The sequence below is a fragment of the Protopterus annectens genome, chromosome 2.part1 (genome assembly GCF_019279795.1).
Source record: "Protopterus annectens isolate FY-2018-M chromosome 2.part1, PAN1.0, whole genome shotgun sequence".
Classification (NCBI taxonomy): Eukaryota; Metazoa; Chordata; order Ceratodontiformes; family Protopteridae; genus Protopterus; species Protopterus annectens.
In genome coordinates this window covers 1,658,893,461-1,658,913,600 of record NC_056729.1, presented here as the reverse complement: position 1 = coordinate 1,658,913,600, position 20,140 = coordinate 1,658,893,461, and the positions used below count along the sequence as shown (strand labels likewise).

The 20,140-nt window shown below is 39.1% G+C and overlaps 1 long non-coding RNA gene across 1 annotated transcript; it reads right to left on the bottom strand.

Moving 5' to 3' along the window:
• Positions 1-1,558: 1,558 nt before the first annotated feature.
• Positions 1,559-19,575, bottom strand: LOC122794788. Its single transcript, XR_006363700.1, has 3 exons — positions 19,482-19,575; positions 7,858-7,860; positions 1,559-1,569 (listed from the first exon to the last, which is right to left on the bottom strand). It is a non-coding gene; the product is annotated as an uncharacterized LOC122794788 (long non-coding RNA).
• Positions 19,576-20,140: the final 565 nt, after the last annotated feature.

Sequence of the window (20,140 nt, the reverse complement as noted above, 5' to 3'; positions counted from 1 at the left end):
TGGATCCGTAGATCAGATGATCATTGTGCTATTTTACTTGTGGATGTGTAGCAGCTCTGTCAAGGCTGGATTTGTGACTGCCTTGTAGGTCATGCATAGGTCAGCCTTTAAAAGTCATTTGGAGACAGATTAAAGGGACAAGACATTTAGTCTGTCCACATAGGACATGTTGTTTTGACCTTATATTTTCTTTATGAGGCACCTCTGAGATAGCTCCATCTGCTGTAAGTGCCTAGTCAAGTAAATGCCAAATGGCACATTGTGCTCGATTATTGGTATAATGATGGCCGAGTATAGCAGGTCTATAATGTCTTTTGATTTGGATTCTATACTTTTACTTATAAGTTGTGACACATAGAAGGACTTATTCATCACTGTGGACACACATGGTCAATGTTCAGGCTACTGTCTATCTGAGTACCTAGATCTCTCACCTCTGAATCTACTATTAGGGGTTCAGTACTGATGTTATAGTTTGCAGGGGTACTTGACTTCCAAAAGGGTATGATAATGAATTTTTTTCATTTAGTTTTAGGCCATGGCTCTGGCACCAGTCATTTGTCTGATTTAGACCCTACTGAAGGATATCTATATCACTGGGAGATTCAATGATTGCCCTGTGCTTGCAGACATCAGCAAACTTTGTCATCCAGAGGCCTTCCACATTAGCCCTGACTTCAGAGAAGTATATTCTGAACACGAGTGATCCAGCTCTGGGCCCCGTGGCACACCACTAGCAACTGGCTTCTTGCTGAATCTGGATTCACCCACTTTAACCACATGTGCTTTGTCCATGAGGCAACTGGCTATCCATCTGGTGAAGTAGGGGTTTATGCCCAGTTTTGTGAGTTTATTTGTAATACCTGAGTGGGGAATTGTGTCAAATGCCTTGCCAAGTTGAAGTAGGCAGTATGTGCTGTTTTGCCCTCATTTGTGGTCTTAGTAACTTTTTCAAAGAAATCCACCAGATTCAGTAGGCATGACCTGCCCTTGACAAAGCCAGAATGGGTTGGGGCCAGTATTTGGAGGTTTCCTATGTCATTATTTATCAGGACCATGATTATTCTTCTCATGGCCTTACATATAGAACCAGGAAAACTTATGGGTCTGTAATTTCCCAGGTCAGTACATGGTCCCCCTTTATGCAGAGGGATGACTGTTGCTATCCTCCACTCTATCAAGACAAAGCCAGTCCAGAGGCTGTAGTTAAAAATAGATCTTAATGGGCCTGATAAGTCCTGATTTATCTGTTTAAGAGGCATCCTGTTACATTGCCAAGCCCCACGGAAGCCATGTTTTTAACTTTAGAGAGTGCAGTGGCAACCTGTTCTTTGGTAATAATTTGCAGTTGAGTAATAGAGTGTATTTCATGAGGAAGAACTGGGAGTGATGGGTATGTGAAATTTGAGCTGGATTTGTCAGTCAGCAGATTTGCTATATCTTCCAGCTGAGTATAGGTGATGCCATCTGCAAATAGTTCTAAACAGTGTTAGGAATTGCCCTTATGATTATGGACATAACTGTCGACCTTAAGATTGTGGACTTATATTAAATTTCAGGGGATATCCACTTGCAAAGGGAAATAAATCAAATATCAGTTTAAGAGGTCAGAGTTGAGCCATATTTCCACTGTTAATTATACTTCATTAGATCTAAACACAGAAACTTTTGACAATAAATGTATTACTTCACTTATAAAGATATATTTACTAAATGTTTTCATCTGTTTTAATGCTTTATATTTTATTTATTTAAGATTTGTTGTCTGGGAAAGTTTGAGTAGAACAGAGTCTATTTTTAGAGGAGGTGTGGAAAGAAATGCTCCAGATGCATGTCTTTGGAAAGAAACTGGAAAATCCAGACGAAACTCACACAAATGCAGGGAGTATATGCAGACTCCGCACCAAAGGAACCCCAGCCAAGAATCAAACCTGAGAACCACTTGCTGTGAGGCGACAACATTAACCACTGCACCCCTGGATGACTCTTTATAGTATTGTGTACTGTCATGCCCGGATGCTTGATAACACAGTAACTCAGGAGATGTTATGTAACTTCACTGAGATCAATATTCTAACTGAATACTATGGAAGACCTGTGTTATACATGACATGCAAATCACTGCAGCTCATTAGGCTTGATGTTCTATATCCTTACAAAGCTGCATGTATGGTCCAACAATAGCAAGCCAGTCTTTGATAACAGGACTGGCAATCACCATACTATCCCTGCACAGCTGGATTTGGAAAAATGCCTTTGTGAAGAGATGAATCCAAGAAAGACATGGCTTATTATGCAACATGCATGCCCAATCCATAAAGAGAGAGCATAAATGTCACACAGTGCAGCTAGAATATGTCATCTACTTCTGCTTGGGTACAGCACCCAAACATTGCACTGATAAATGTCTTACATTGTGCAGCAAGCTATGGAAACAGGTAGGAGCTACAGTTTTGCAGCATGCTAGCACTGCAAATGGAGCGTACTATCGGTATGAGATGCACATGAGTGCCCATATGCAGCAGTGATTAATGAAGGGAATGTGTGGAATCACTCATCTAATGCTCAGTAGTGCTATGTTCAATACTATAAGAATGCATTTCTGACAAAACCTGCATGCATTGCGGTACCATTTCCTCTTCCATGCCTGTCTGTCTGTCCAGGCTGCTCATGCTTTGATGTTGCTAGAATCACTTCCAGGGTCCACACTGAACCTTGCTGTGTTGAAGACATAGGTTCATAGGTTCATACTAGGCTATCTGCCCTAGGGCATTTATAAGCCTAGCCCAAAGTTTTGTGGCTTTCACCACCCCTTAAGTTTGAAGGATACTATGCCCATTATTTTGCTGTGCCTCTGTCCAGCAGTGACACTGAGGTGATCCCTGGGGTAAACCTGCGATCTCCCATCCATTGGTCAAGATTTCTCTTGAACAAAGCCAGCGAGGTGCTCTGCCTCGCATGTACCGGGATTTTGTTCCACAGCATAGGGAGTCTCTGGGTGATGAATCTGTCCCTCCAGCACATCCTATTTATGACCGTGTCAAGGTTTAAGTCTCTTGCTCTTGTAGTTCTGATGGATTTAGATTTTTTGAGGTGGAGCATGTTCATTAATTCCGGGTTGGACATGGCCTTGTATGTCAGGCACAGGTCACCTCTGAGCAGACGGTAAGTGACTGAATAGAGCTGGAGTTCCTTCAGTTGGGCAGCATAAGACATATTTTTGAGACCCTTTATCCTTTAGGTGAGGAACTTTTGGGGCCTTTCCAATAGCTGCAGGTGTCGGGTCAGATACATTCCGAATGGGGCATTGTACTCAATCATTGGTCTGATGAGTGATGAGTATAGGGGAACGATGACCTCCCTTGATCTAGATGTGAATCCCTTCATGATTAGGTGGGCAATGTAGAAGGTCTTCCTAACTACTTTGGCAACGTGAGTGTCAAACGAAAGGTTACTGTCAACCTGGGTCCCCAGATCCCTGATAACCTCTTCTGTGCTTAGTGGATTGCCACCTATATGGTAGCTAGGGGTAACCTTGTTTTTCCCGAAGGGTATGACTATGCATTTTTTGGCTTTTAACTTTAGGCCATGGCTCTGGCACCAGTTATCCATTTCTATGAGACCCTTCTGAAGGATATCTGTGTCTGATGTGTTTTCAACTATGACGCCCAGTTTGCAGTCATCTGCAAACTTTGTCAGCCATAATCCTCCTGTGTTTGCCTGTACTTCTGAGAAGTAGATGCCGAACAAGAGGGGGCCCAGGACTGAGCCCTGTGGGACACCACTTGTGACAGGCTTGGAGTCTGACATGGTGCCAGCAACTCTGACCCTGTGGGTTCTGTCACTTAGCCAGTTTGCAACCCATCTAGTGATGTATGGGTTTACATTTAAGCTGGTGAGTTTTTCAATGATTCCCGAGTGGGGTATTGTGTCAAAAGCCTTTGCAAGGTCAAGGTAGGCTGTGTGGACTGCCTTGCCCTCATCAATGGCCTTGGTGACTGTTTCGAAAAAGTCGACCAAGTTTAAAAGGCATGATCTGCCCTTTACAAAGCCAAACTGGGTTGGATCCAATGTCTGCAAGTCCCCTATGTCTTTATTTATGAGTTCCATTATGATCCTCTCCATAGCTTTGCAGACCAGGCTTGTCAAGCTGATGGGGCGGTAATTTCCAGGGTCGGTGGAGGCACCGCCTTTGTGAAGTGGGACCACAGTTGCCATACGCCACTCCTTGGGTACGTATCCTGAGGTGAGGCTAAGATTAAACAGCTGCCATAACTGCGGGTTTAATTCCTCATTGAGTTCGTGGAGCACACAACCGGGGACACCATCTGGTCCCATGGATGCTGTGTTTTTCGCCTTGGAGAGAGCAGTTTTCACCTGAGCATTTGAGATGTTTGGGGGGCTACAATCCTCTGGTATAGATATCTCTCCTTTTGGGGGGGAGAAATTTGCACTGAACCTGTCAGCCAGTATGTTGGCAATGTCTGTTGGTTCAGTGATTTTTACATCATTTTGAACTAATTCTGAGTATATCTGGGAGTTTCCTCCCAGGTTTCTAACATAGCTAAAAAAGGCCTTATGATTGTCTTTTGAGTCCTTAGCGACTTTTCTCTCAAAATTTGCCTTGGATGATTTTATGAGAGCATGGTTTATCAAACTATTGCACACTTACAGCATTGGTCTGCTGTGTCATCTTGGCCAGGACATATATTTCTTAAGGCTGGTGGTCCGGGACCACAGGATTGCAGCTGTCGTTTCTCATCCATTTGTTGAGCCTTGTATTCTATAGCATTCATCAACTTTGCCTGATTGGTGGGAACATATCACTGAGGGCAAACACTGAAATGCATGTCCTGTGACATCCAGGAGAAACTTCCACTTGTGGTCATCTGCTTGAGACAATGCCTCTCCCCATGGTACCATATATACCTGCATGTGCTCAATGCACCATAATAGAGTGATGATGTGCAACTCAGTTCCCCGTTCTGTGCAGAACCATTGAATGCTAAGTATGAGCACTCTGCAGTTATGAACACGGACTGTTTGTACTGTGGATCACCTGATCACAGTCCTGTATCGCATAAATGCATTGGGGGGTGTCTCTGATTGGCTCTGGCTATCCAACAATGTATCCTTGCTATTCTTTCTTATTGCCTTCTTATCCTAACTTCCCACCTTTAGTTCATGCATTATAATGCATAAAAATGTCTATTTTAATGTTACTGTTTTCACTACCACCCTTCCTCTTGTTGTCTTTCCCTAGATTCTTATTTTACAGATTACCCAGATGTTTTAATTTACAGTTTACTGCACGAAGCTTACATTTAAATAATCCTGAATGTTTCCATTTCTCTTAAGTTTTTTTGCAATGCAGCTCTAATAAATCAGCTAACCTACTGCTCAATTACAGCAGCCATAGATGACACACACACACAGCATGAGAGAACTAAATAGAAACAAACAGTAGCATACACCTCAACCGCATAGTATACTTTTGGTTGTAATCAGACCGCCATTTAAAGTAAATCAGCTGTATACAAGACATTTCAGGTACATATAATATCAATATATCTGCAGCTGTCCATGTGTGTGTGTGTGTGTGTGTGTGTGTGTGTGTGTTTTGTGGGTTTTTTTGTCTCTGCTTGTCTCTCTCTCTCTCTCTCTCTCTCTCTGACACTTTAACCAAGAAAAAGGAGAAGTAGGTCTACAGCGCTAAGAGAAAGAAAACAAAAATTCGCCAAACAAAAACCACACTGTGTCCTCACCAAGTAACTCACTTTATTAGAACTTTGTTTTAGCTCTTTCTTCTCAAAAACAAGACTGCTTCAAAGATTTTAAGATGAAAAGGCTAAAACAAAGTTCAAATAAAGAAAGCTGTTTGCAGGACAATGGTGTTTTTTGTTCTGTGGACACCTATACCGTTGCCTACATTTCTGCATGTGTTAAGAGATAATGACTGACATGAAATGAAATATCCACCAACAATTTTCAAAAGTCATTAATTACAGCTTGTTGTGATATCAGAAAAAATATCTTGCTCTGAGATTCTATTTCACATCCAAAGATTTTTTTTTCAGATTTTGTCTTCTTAATATTTTTCCTTTTTATTGGCTTTTGAGTGTCTCTTGTCATGTTTATCACACAAGTTTGTATAAAAGCACTGTATTTAGTACAAATGTATGATTTTTCTTTTTTAACAGGCTTGGAAATGTACTTATGACAGCTTTTCTAAGTGTATGCATTAAGACCTTTTAATGAAAAATGGTTTAAACATTTGTGATGAATAAGCCTTTGCATTACTATTTTCAGTGTCCAGAAAGCAGTATGCCCATAGAATACAATGCATGACGACTTTAATATTCAGGATGCTGTCTGCAACATGAATCATAAGGAAAACAGCTGAGCTATTTAAAACTGCTGCATTAAGAGCCATTTAGATCTACAACCTTGATGCATTTTATAATATAAGAGAACCCCACTAAGATAACTGCTGGCACATAAATAACAATTGTGAATAACAAAGCATCATCTAAAAGTTATAATGGGCCTTTCTGAATTATAATATATGGAACATAAATATTGTGCTGCCTACTTAAAACAATTGTTTAATGCTGCCATCACAGTATAATAAAATTTATATACTTGCTTTTATTTTAAAGTGGGGAAACATGCTGTTAGAAAGAAGTTTTCAAAAAATTCAGCCGCACAGACGCCTACAGCTGGTATGATCCCATTCAAGCTATGGTTATGAAGAAAAGCAGCATTTTCCAACCTATCAATTGTATTTCCATCATATTAGCAATCTTTGCCGACTTCACATAAGGCAGACTGCAGTACATTATATAATGTAATCTTTATTACTCATATGGGGCAATTGCTCAAAATACTCAGGATTTTGCCTTTTAGACTTCACTATCAACAGCCTATATTGCATTTCTTCCTTGAAATATTACATTTGTTTTTAGATAGTTACCCTGCATATAATCTCTTTTTATTTCACATGTACTAGTGGTTAGTTTTACCCCATAATAAAGTGTCATTATATGGGTCTACCTGACATTGCCAACACTCCAGAATGCCGACAACCATATGGCCGACACCATATGATCGACATTCGGAATGCCGACAATGCGGAAGCGGCATCTCACTATAGTGCGTAATGGAAAGATTTCCATTCCTGCACTGTAGTGCGAGTCTGGACACTGAAAATAGTAACGCAAAGGCTCATTCAACACAAATGTTTAAACCATTTTTCATTAAAAGGTCTTAATGCATACACTTAGAAAAGCTGTCATAAGTACATTTCCAAGCCTGTTAAAAAAGAAAACTAGTACATTTGCGTAGCCCCCCTGCTAGCAGTTGAAAGGGAATTTTATGTTCCTTTTTCATGGTTTTCTTCCGATGTCGAGATTTTGGTTGCTGGTGATGTGGTGTCAGCCATGTGGTTGTCAGTGTTGTGAGCTTTCGATCTTGTCAGGTAGATCCCATTATATACATGAGCCTGACTTTTCTGTTATGTAAGTTTTAACACAGCAATGATCATAAAGAAATGCTCCAACTAAGAGGAAAGACAGCCTTCTGAGATTGCCATTCCCTCAATTCTATGTACTGCTCTAATTATTGGATTGAAGTTATAAAACTGAGGACAAACATAGCATGTCCAGTAAAACTGAAACAAGTATACCAGTATGGTATACATACACATATATATGTATGTATGTATGTATGTATGTATGTATGCAAAATTTAGAAAAACAACCTGTGCATCCCACCCCCTTAAATAAATATATAACTCCCTAGTTGCAGAATCATGGAAAAATTACAAAATCCCTTTAACATGAAATGTGTTTTCCACACCAACTCTGCTGCTATGAATAAAACAGTTGAAAGTGCTACTACAGTTAAAATTAGTAAGATTCAAGTAAACTTAATATCCTCCTGCAGAGAAAGCACAAACATGCTTAACCACATATTAACTAAAAATACTGAAGTAGAAATAATGTAGACAGTACAACACTGATAAATGTGTTCTGTTATTAAATCCTTTTTATATTACAGGATCTGACATCAATGGATCCAGTCAAATGACACTCTTTATTTTATTTATTTTACATTTGTTAACCGGGCTAGTCTAACTGGATATATTTCCATTTTCAGCAGAGGCCCGGTGAGAAAAGCTCCACATATAGATATAAGAGATATATCATGAGCACAAATAACAGATTACAGACTGGTAGGACTTAGACAATTAATATTGTTACCCAAAAAAAAATAGGACTTAAAAATTTCTAGACAATCTAAATGACATCATAATAAATATTATTTCATAGTTTAAAACAAGAAAAAAATGTAAGACCAAGAAAAGAGAAATGTTCATTGTCACCAAAAAAGAAAAGGAGTTTAACTTTCTAGACAAATCTAAATAACATCATATTAAACATTATTGCTTATTTTAACAGCAAGTAGAGAAAGTGTAAGACCAAGGAAAGAGAAACAACAATAGAGAGAGAGAGTAGAGTTATAAGAGGTACCTGTTTTCTGGAAAAGAGTCATAGCCAATAAGGAGGAGAAATATGTAGGTAGAAAAGGAAGCTTAGGGGAGATAGGAGGAGGCACATCAGAATAGGGAGAGAAAAGAGGGTTAAGTAGGGAACCAACATTTAATCAGGATTAGAGCAGGGACACATCCAGTGGCTTTTAAGGTATGTTCTGAGTTTTTGTTTAAACAGAGTAGTAGATGCAATGGAAGTAAGTTCGGTAGGAAGTTGATTCCAGTGTTTACCCATGGAATTTGAGAAGAGGGAGTCACCAGCTAGGTTATTAGATTTGGTTAGGGTAACTAGCAGTTTGCTTGATGAGCGGAGTGAGTTCAGATTAGAATATGGGGTTAAGAGGTTAGAAAGTACAGGTGTGTTATGAGATTGGTAGAAAGCTCTTTGGACAAATGTAAGTTGGGAAAGAAGTAACACGTTTGTCAGTTCAAGCCAGTTCAGTTGCTGCAGATTCAGACAGTGGTGAGTTCTGAAAGGCTTACCAGTAACAAATCTAGCTATATTATTGTAGGTGGTAGACAGTTTGGAAAGATTGTTTTTCTTGAGGTTAGTATAGATGGGAGAAGCATAGAGAAGAGTGGAAATGAGATGGGAGTGGGCAAGAGAAGTTTTGGCTGGGGAGGTTAAGAAAGTCTTAATTCTATAGAGAGAGCCAAGTTTCCTGTTTACACATTTAATGGTATTGTTGATATGACAGTCAAAGGTAAGATTGTTGTCAATTGTGACACCTAGCAGTTTGGTAGTAGGGTCAGGTGATATAATGGTTCCATTGTTAGATAAGATAGTGAAATCTAATGTTGGGGATCTGGTAGTAGGCTTAAAGAGTAAGAGTTTGGTTTTTTTTGCGTTTAGGAGTAGGCAACGTTTTAAGAACCAAGTTTCGACTTTGGAGAATACAGGTTGAGTATTAGTTTGAAGTTCGGAAATGGATTTAGCAGAGCAAATCAGTGTGGAGTCATCAGCATATTGTATACATGTAGCCTGGGGAATAGCTACTTGTAGGTCGTTTATAAAGAGGGAGAAAAGAAGAGGTCCAAGAATAGAGCCTTGGGGGACCCCAAGTGAGATTGGGAGAAGAGATGAGAGTTCCTTATCCCAGAGGACGGCCTGTTTCCTGTTAGTGAGATAGGAACTAAACCAGTGGACAGCCTTAGCTTCTAAGGAAAGAGATTCAATAATTTTTAAGAGGAGAGAGTGGTTGACCATGTCAAAGGCTTTGGACAGGTCAATAAAGAGAGCTGAAGACAGGATGTTATTATTACGATTCTTGTTAATAAAGTCTGTGAAGGAGAGGAGAGCGGTGGTTGTGCTATGAAAAGGCCTAAAGCCATGTTGACAGTTAGTAAGAATGTTGTTTTTTATTAAGTGGTTCATTAAATGATGGTGAACACATTTTTCCATGATCTTTGCAAGTGGGGATAAAGAGAGCTATGGGTCTATAATTAGAATAATCATAGGAGTTCCCTCCTTTATGTAAGGGTATGATGTGAGAGATTTTCCAGATATCAGGTATGGTTTCTTCATTTACAGTTCTATTAATGAGAATGGATATAGGATAGGCTATTTCAGAGGCTGCTTTTTGAAGGAATTCAGATGGAAGTTGGTCTGCTGAGGGGGAGCATGGTTTGAGTTTGTGGATACATTTCAGAATAAAGGAAGTGGAGATGGGTTGTAGCCTAAAGGTTGGTAGCTTGAAGGATGCAAGGTCAGGGATGTTAGTGTTGTCACTAGAGAGATGAGAGGCCAAGGAATTAATAGTGTCAATAAAGAATGAGTTGAAAGTATTGGCTGTATCAAGGGCGGAATACTTTTCAGACCCGGAAGGGGATGGAGTGGTAGTCTGTCCAGGGTGAAGAAGTTTATTTAGGGTTGACCAGAATTTTTGAGGGTTATTTTGATTTGCTTGCTGGAGATTACTATAATAACTCCTTTTATCAGAGAAGATAGCTTTTTTGGTAATGTTTCTTAGGTGCCTAAAAGTCTGATGGTCTATTGGAGATTTGCTAGTTCGCCATTTTGTCCAAGATTTGTTTCTAAGTGACATTTTTTGTCTTGTATCTTTAGATAGCCAAGGGGCAGGTTTAGATTTAATTCGGATGGAGCGTTTTGGTGCATGATTATCTAGAATTGTTAGGAATGTGGTATTGAAGTATAGGACAGCTTCTTCAAGAGGAAGTGTCTTTAGTGGGTTCCAGTTACAGGCATTTAGTTCACTTTTAAATTGGGTAGGGTTGAATCGTTTAAGATCGCGTAGGATCCTATAGATAGGAGAATTGTTAGAGGCATTTTTTTGTCTTATAATATAGGTTAGTTTGTGATCACTAAAGTCATCAGGTAATGTTCCAGATTGATATTTTATTAGAGGTTTGTTAACGAGAATCCAATCAAGAATACTTTCTTTGTTGTTAGGTTTGTTTATCCTAGTAGAGGTGTCTATTGTCTGTGTAAAGCCATGGAGGTTAATATGAGAAGCTGGGTTGTTAGTGTTTAGTGAGGACCAGTCAAGGTTAAGGTCTCCAAGTATTATGGTTTCTTGTGGGTAGGTGGAGGTGGCCCAACTGAGGATATTTTCTATGGTAGTAGAGTTATTTCCAGGAGGTAGATAAATACAGATAATATAGATAGATTTTTTCGGGTTTAGTTGAAGCTTTGAGATGAGAAGTTCAGTCTTGGTAATGTCCAGGTTATCATAGGGTACTAATGTTACCTTTAGTTCAGTTTTGAATAATATTGCCACTCCTCCTCCTTTTTAGTTTTTCTCAAGATGTTGTAACCTGGAGGAATAATTTCATTATCTGTAGTAAAGGGTTTTAACCAGGTTTCAGTTAAACAGAGAATATCAAAGGAGTGGTGTTCAAGAAGGGAGTGGAGATGGGTGATTTTGTTATTGACACTTCGTATATTAAGGTGCCCTATGAGTAGAGTATTTGCATTGGAGGTTGGTATTAGTAGTGAAGAGTTTAGTGTAACAGGTATAGCATCTGATGTAGAGGCTAAGGGCCCTGGGTTTGGGTGAATGTCCCCATCTACCAAGATGGAGTGGTTATATTCGAGGTAAGCTTTGTTAGAGAAGTTCAGTAAGTATTTTAGTTTCCTAAGCAAGAGATTCTGAATTTTAATATGAGACAGCCCATGATATTTGGCTAGAAGGTAGGTAGGGGTAGATGTAATATTTAAATGAGTAAAGTTTAGGCTTTCGAAATCAAAGGCTGTATGTTTGGGAGAGTAGTTAAGGTGGTAATTAAGGTAAGGTGTGATTCATAACAGGTCAGGAAGTAGGGTAGTGTGAGAGCAAGAGAAGTACTCAGTAGAAGTGTTAGCTTTAACAGAGTAGTTTCTGTTACAGAGGTCTTAGATGAAGTTTTGTAAGCTTTGATGGACATGTTGAGGTGAGAAAGAAAGGAAAAAGCAAAGGAATTAGACTCAGATTGTAGAATAAGTAGGACAGGTTAGATGGATAAGTTAAAGTAAGTATTTATTTTTGGGTGGGGAGGGAAGATAGGAGGGGTAATAGAGGAAGGTGTAGTTGGGAGGGAGGTGCTAGTACGGTAGGAGGTCTGGATAGGGGTAGATGTAGAGGGGGTGTGGTGTGTGAGGTATAAGGCTAAGGGCACGTGGGGTGGGGGGGATAAGGGGGTAGGGAGGGGAGCGAAGCGGGGCAGAAACAGTTAGAGAAGAGAGTGAATCAATCAGCTTAGCAGGGACCCTGAGAGGGGTAATTGAAAGTAAGTAAGCAGGAATATTCAAGATACAGTCATTTGGTGAATCAAAAGGTAGGAAAAAGAGAGAAAGGAGTGCAACAGCCAGGGAAGTAGTGTAGAGACAGTGAGAGAACAGATAAGGCTAGGCAAGCAGGACGTCGCAGCTATAGTAAAGCTAGCAGACGAGGGGGACTTCAGGTCAACCAGGGGCAGGAGGCAGAAGCAATAATAGATGAATGGGGAACTGTTAAACTGCAGATAGGCAAGGGACAAGACAACCTTAGCTGGTGCCACGTGTGTGCTGTCTACAGGAGGACAAAACATAAAAATAAGGTAATTAGGCAAACAATGGACGTACAGCCAGTAAAGATGAGTTTAAATAATCAATAAACCGTCACTCAAGTGGAAGTAGGGGTGCTTCCTGGGTGCCAACACAGATGGTCTACTTTGTAGCTTCTGGGAAACCAAGAGAGATAGGCCAGCAGGGAGGGGACAACCCGATGAGGAGCACTAGGCTTAAATGCTGAAATGTACAAGTGTGTAGTCTAAACAAGTCCCATTAATTCTTCGAACAACCATCTCCCCAAGTTAACTCCTTCTCCAGCAGGCTTACAGACTTTAAAGAACAGTTTAACCAGCATGATATTGGCATTATCTGCAAAACTAACTCCAAAATTCAAGTGACCTCTTGTCCAACCTTCCCTTATGACTTGAGTTCCACAACTAAATGATTATGGAGAGCATGGGTGGTGCAGTGGTGCAATGATTAACTTCAACTCACAGCAAGAGCTTCTCTGCTTCAGGTCTTGGCTGGGATGCCTTCTGTGCAGATTCTCTGTGTCCTTCCTGTGTTTGTGTGGGTTTCCTCTGGGTAATCCAGCTTCCTCCTACATTCCAAAGACATGCATCTGGAGCATTTCTCCAAAGGCCTCCAATGAAAATAGGCCTGTCCTAGCCAGACTTTCCTGGTCAACAGATGTTAGATAAATAAATATCATGGCAATGTAACCTAGAATTCTGCTAGCTACATTAGCAGTTACAAGAAACTGAATGCCAAGTGGTTAAAGTCTGAAAAGATATAGATTCCAAGGATTTTCTCCACAGGCCGTAAAGCTAGAAGATGACAGTTGAAGAAAGAACTGCTGATTGGGAATGCTGTGGCCTGGTTAAATGAATACTACAGATCAGGACATTCACAGTCATCCTTTGGGTACTTCTACTGTTAAAAACAATGTCCATGTCTCACTGGTATAAATTGTCATGCTTTGGGCATGTTCCCAACCTTCTCAGCACTGAATTATCAGTAAAGATAAATCATTTAGTTTTTCATCCTTTTGATGATATACTGGAAGAAAATGTTAGACTTTAATTAGCCAGAATAGATCCATGTAGCACCCCATAAGGAGGTTGTACAGTCCTGAGGTAAGCAGTTAACAGGTCCACTTTTTGTGAGATTCTAAAGACAGATTCTGACCCTCCAAAGTCTCTGATGCCTTGTACTAGTGGCTAGAGTTTTGCTCAGCAAGCAATTTGTAGAATGAGGTTGAAAGTTATTTATAAAAGTGTAGAAATAGGGACTGAGTTACTGCTATCAGCTTAACTTCAATTCTAGGAAAATATCTTGAGTATTATTTACTCAGCTATCTCAAACAAAGCTTCAAATATAGTTTGTCTACAGAAATTATTTAACACAGACTTATTACTGTATGTTCTACAAGACTTGTGTAATAGATCTTTTTGGATAGCTGGAGTGGCTTGTGATTTAGGTCTAACTGCAATTATATATTTTAGGTGTGTTGAAAGCTTACACAGTTCTGCATAAAGTGATCTTAAAAGTTGGGAGGGTGGCCTAATGGTTAAGGTGTTTGCCTTACAAACACAAGGTACAGGGTTTGAATCTCACAGGGGATAATTGGCTAGGCTTAAAATGGCTTGCATGGGCAGTTAGCCTAGTACTAACCTATGAACAGCCCTTTGTTACATGACATAACATCAATCCATATGCTGTTTGTTCAGTTAATAAGTGGCTACTTTGGAGATTACCATGGGTCATGATACTGGGTGAATGTTTTCCTGGGGAAGTATTCCTCTTGGAGTTCCTCATATATCTGTGTTAGGTTATGCATTTTAAATTTTGTGTTTTCCATACTTCCTCAAACTCAGAACTGCTGGATTTTAAAATATGAGGATAACCTATGGGCGGCGCAGTGGTGCAGTGGTTAACATTGTCACCTCACAGCAAGAAGTTCTCCTGTTCGATTCTCAGCTGGGGTGCCTTCTGTGTGGGCCACATTCCAAAGACATGCATCTGGAGCATTTCTCCTGGGCCTCCACTGAAAACAGGCTCTGTGGAACCTAAAATAAAATAAATAAATAAACCATAAGACTATGGCAGTTATTGACGCATCAAATGATACAAACCCCTGAATACCTACTTATCAGCTCACCACTCTTTGGCCAAGAATTTAGAGCTGACATTCATTTGCAATAAAGAGTTACATAATGACCTTTTGTAATTTATCTTTGAACCCCCAAATCCACCTTGAACGGTGATCCTCTTTCTTTTTTAAGGATGAAGGCCCTGGAAATCACAATGAATATCTTATTTTCACTTAAACAACATCCCTTAGTATAAAGGCAAATGTAATGAGGCAAACAAGACTTCCTTTTAAGGTCTTAGTATCAAGAGAAATTATTACTCTGTCAATTTTAAGATGATCGTAAGATGTATACACTATCATGGAAATGAATTCTCTCAATGCAATTCAGAGAAGGTCTTAAAAATATATTCTAAATATAAGAGACCTTCCAAAGTGACTGATAGGTTAAACTGCATCTATTTAGCATACAAATATTGTCTTTTAAGGGTACAATTATTTATTGTAATACAATAACCATCTAGGTGGATCGGTCAATTGATCCTTTTTGAGCCACAACCCAGGCTTTACTGGAGCACTTGTCTATAGCTGAATGGGTAATATAATTAGAGCAGTTGTTGAGCAGAGAAGATAATTAATCATTATTGCATAGTTTTAAGACAGAAATAATCATATGATAATGTTTATAAGTAGTGGAGAAGATAAGTACAGTTCATAAGTTATAGGTGCTTGGCTTTTTCAGCTCTTCAGGCATAATTGTGGAAAGCTGTTCTACGGGTTGAACTCTCAACTCCTTCTAGAAATAGAAGACCATTGTGGTCCATTATATGTTGTGCTCCTTGCTTAAATTCTTACTAGAAACAGATTTTTCAAGCAACTAATTCCAAGACTGTGGAATAAATTGTTATATTTTTGTCAGACATGCATGGCCACTATGTATGTTTAGGTGTCTTTCAGATGACTGCATTGCTATAACCAAATATTGTTACAATAAAAAGAAGTAAGTGTTTTTAGATGAAAATCATCTTTATATCAACACTGGTAGCACCTGCTGGTCTCTTGAAGTTGGAGGTGGCAATGAAGAGCCTGATTTCCATCTTTAGCATATCTAAGCAGGAGTGGCTTTGCATAATACTATACAGGCAGCAGGTCAAGAGGCTAAACCCGATACTCCATTTTTCTTTTTCTTTTCCTGGTTTCCTTGAACTGTAAACATGCTGTCTGTTTTAACCACATATTTCCAGTTTTGCTGACATCAGTGTATTAATTAATTTTATTTTTAGATTGATATGTATGTTACATGGTTATGTTTTTTTTTTCTGCTTATTTTCTGGTAGGATGTAGTTATTGATTTGTTTTATTCATCTTTTGTTGACCAGCTTAGTCCCTCTAGGTTTGTGTCCTATTTCCAGAGGTGTTCCATGAGGTGGTATTTAGACTGACAAAGGGAAATATGGCCAAGTCACGAGGAAAATTCCCCTCCTTATTGTAGGAGTGTGATAGAAGGTTCCCACTAGCAAAAACAGGAGTAATAATGACGGACAAGGTGATGGAGAAAAGAGTTAATGCATGCTGGAGAGTTGGAATGGTGCAGTGATTCCAATTTCCATACGGCTAAGGATGTAGACACTTCTGAGATGTTGGCTACTGAGCGTATGAACAGTGTGATGGTGATAGCTAAATTGCACTCATGTTAGCTTGATGATGCAGTAATGAAAAAAGTAGTGGATGTACAGGACACTGATGTTTCCTGGAGTGATATAATAGAAAAAGGAGATGATAGAATATCTGGAGTGAATCTGCAGAGAGTTGCGTGGGTACTCTAAGGTAAGGGCAGGTTGGTGGCAGCTCATGATATTGGACTGCAGGACTGCAGCCCCCCCAGCTGTGAACCACAATGGTATAGTCCTATAAGTCCTACAAATCCTCCATACAAAGTGAATCGGGACTGCTGCCTTACCAGTCTGGATTCAGGAAGGAAAAAAGCCGACTGCTGATTCCCCAGAAGTCGATGTGGTGCTAACAGCATAGACTGGAAGGGGATGGGACTGCAGAGTCAGCAGTCTTGGAGCATTCCCAGGAAAGAGCCAAGAAACCATAAGTGTGCATTCTGGCATGAACATAGGATAATTATGATTGCAGGAGAAAGCTATGTGGATAGATTCTATCATTACTGCAGGTACGGGAGACAGGATGAAGAAGGTGTGGATTGATTCTATCATTACTGAAGCTGTGGGTTTATGATTGCAGGAGAAAGCAGATACTGGAGACTCAGGATGAAGAAACAGTGTATGTGTGGATACATGCTGGTGGTGGTTAGAGAATACCTCAGGCTTGAACCCTGTACCTTAGGTGCAGGTAACAAGAGCCTGAATTCCCTACCCACCACCATTTGTGAGACTTTTGCAAATGCTTGTCTCATATTTTGTTTTCTGTTCCTCATAAAATCTGTGGTTTCTGAGTTTTTAATTCTTTAAATAGTTGATGGTGCAGTGGTAGCATTGTTGCCTTACAACTAGAGGTTCTCTGGTTTGAGTCTTGGCTGGGGTGCCTTCTGTGTGGAGTCTGCACATCCTCCCTGTGTTTGCGTGGGTTTGCTCTGGTGTCCTGACATGTGTCTGCAGTATTTCTCCCTGGGCCTATGCTGAAAATTGGCTTTTGTTCTGAGTCAGACTTTTCTGGTTAACAAATGTTAAATAAATAAAATTGACAGGCATTTGAATTTCAGACTTCATATTCTTCAGAAAGTATATAGTAACACAAAACCTTTTATTCAACAATTTTCTAAGTTTATAAGATGAATATTTGAAATCTGTCCCTATTTTTGGGACTGTATTTCCCCATTATTGGCTTTGTCCAGGTTTTATGTGCTAAGGTTGAGAGCTATGGTGAGAACTGATTTCACTGAATATGTTTGAGGGATGTATTCACCCATTACTGTCTTTGTCCAGGTGTTTTGTGCTAAGATGTTGACAGCTATGGTGAGAACTGAATTCACTAAATGGTAGCCATTTAAGTTTCAGTCTTCCTCACTTTCACCAAACAGCTGATTTGGCATAGTGGTATGTTGCTCTGACTGTTTTGTACAGGGTCCTGGGTTCAAGACTTGGCAATGAAATGCATGGTGGTAACACAGCATTTTATTCTAGCAACTTTCCAAGATTATAAAAGCAATGTTTAAAATCTGTTCCTGGTTTCTGGGCTTTTGTCCCTCCCCAATACATTTTGGCTTTTTCCAGAGTTCTTGTGCAACAAAGTTGAGAGATACAGCTGAGTGTCGAGTAGATTTTACAATGAGCTGAGAGCTGCAGGGGAAGAGAAGTTTAGTGCTGCTTATGCTGTGATGGCTTGCATTATTAATAGCACAACAGGAAGTGTACTTGCTTTTGATGCAGAAGGCTTTGGGTTCTACTCTCACAGTATATAGATACATTGCTGATATTATACTGTGTTGTAAACGGGGTGGATGCTGCCATCTTCAGAATGTCCTCTTTGGCGAAGATACCTAGTAACTATGAACCCATCCATTATTTGCCATCCATTCCCTATTGCAATATTATTAGCTTATCATTTTTATGTAATATTGGCAATTTATTCTTCAAGGACAACAGGCCCTTTATTTGTAGATGAAACAATGAAATATAAAGCTGTTTGCAGGCAGCAGCCTCTTTATTAGTTACAGATTTTTGTAATGTGAAATTATTTAGATGACTTTTACTTCTGCAGAGATTGTGCACATTTACTGATACTGGTGGACTGTAGAAGTCTGAGTAGACTTTTATGATTGAAATGTTCTCAACTGGGCAGTTTTGTCATTACTGGTGCATAGATTTAGTTTCATTTTTACTGGAAAAAAATGTTCAAAACAATAAATTTAAAACATCATCTAGCAACTGTACTGTATTATAAAAGAAATATAATTTAATGCAATCAGGAAGGTGCATCACAGAATACATGTATGTTTTGCTTGCAAGGGGCTTATCATTTGAAAGTAGCCCAAAGTTAAATTTTATCTGCCACTAGCCAAAAGTATTTTCTTTGAATGTGGGTTTCAATGCTGTTTCAATGAATGTGAGTTTCAAGGGTAGAGAAGTTTTAATGCAAAGTCTGTTTTCATTGTGACACTGCCTTGCTTTTTTTAGCAGATGCCTTAATGTTTGTGCTGTAAAATGCAAAATAAAACTTTCAAATGAAGTCCAAATCATCTTATAAGTAAAGCAGTATGCACATTAGTGTTTATGGTAAATGGGGTGAAATAGCCAAGTAATGGTTCATTGGAATGGCTGCAAGGGGGCGGCTCCATTTGACCATGATTTTGTGAGGAGGAAGGGTGGCAAACTCAAAGACAGCCCCAGCTGAACTATACCTCTCAACTGTCCAGATTTTCACAGAATGAATAGATACTTGCTTCTTATTTTTGGTTTGTTCCTCATAAAATTTGTGGTTTTCTGGCAAATCATTTAGGAATTAAGTCACTAAATAATGACAGACATTGAGTTTCAGACTTTATAACCTTCAGAAAATGCACGCTAAAGCAAGATCTGTTGTTCTATCAACTGGCTACCTAAAACACTTGATCTCCCAGAGGCTATCTCCTTTGGAATCGAAAGGGCTCACCGGTCATTAACAGCTACCAGCAACATTGATAAAAAACAACCAAGGTCAGTCATAGTAAAGTTTTTCTCTTCATCTGACAAAGAGTTAGTTTTAAAGACTGCCTGGTCTAAGTCTCCTTTGAAATACAATGATTCTATAATTCATTTTGACAATGACTATTCAACAATGGTAATTGCCAAGAGAAAGACATTTTTACCTTTAGTAAAAGAATTAAAGACAATAGAGATTAAGACTCACCTTTTGTTCCCTGCAAGATTGAGGATTTTCCTTCCTGAAGGACCAAAGATATTTGAAGACTTAGATTCTGCACTGGCATTTATTAAAGCTCATAAACTGCTGAAGAAAATAGAAGAAATGGAATGGGCAAGTCCTTCTCTTAAAAGAATGGCTATAAATTCCACTTGGAAAACTTCTGAAAAACAAAACAGACAAAAAAAAATAAATGAACCAAGTTTATAATGTACACATATGTTTCACTTGTCAAATGGACTTTATGTTATTAACCAATCCATTTTTGTTGTAATATGCTTTCAAGGTAAGATTTTCTCTTCATCATTTATGATGCTTATTCATACAAGTTATATACATACTTTAAGTAAAACTTTTATAGTGTTAATATTGTCTACACTTCTCTTCCATATGCAGTCACCATGTATCATATGTTTCTTTTGGACTTCAGGCTTTGTTCTAAAGATAGTTAACAGACATGTTTATTATATTAATATATTAACATTTCTTACACATCATTTTACATGTCAATAATGACTGCAGAGCCACCTTTGTTGTTTGTGTCAGTCAGTCTCATATGCTGCAGTGCCTTTTATTATGTGCTTTTTTATATCATATTTTATTTTAACTTATATAGTCATGCTGTTATTTGTTTTAACCTATA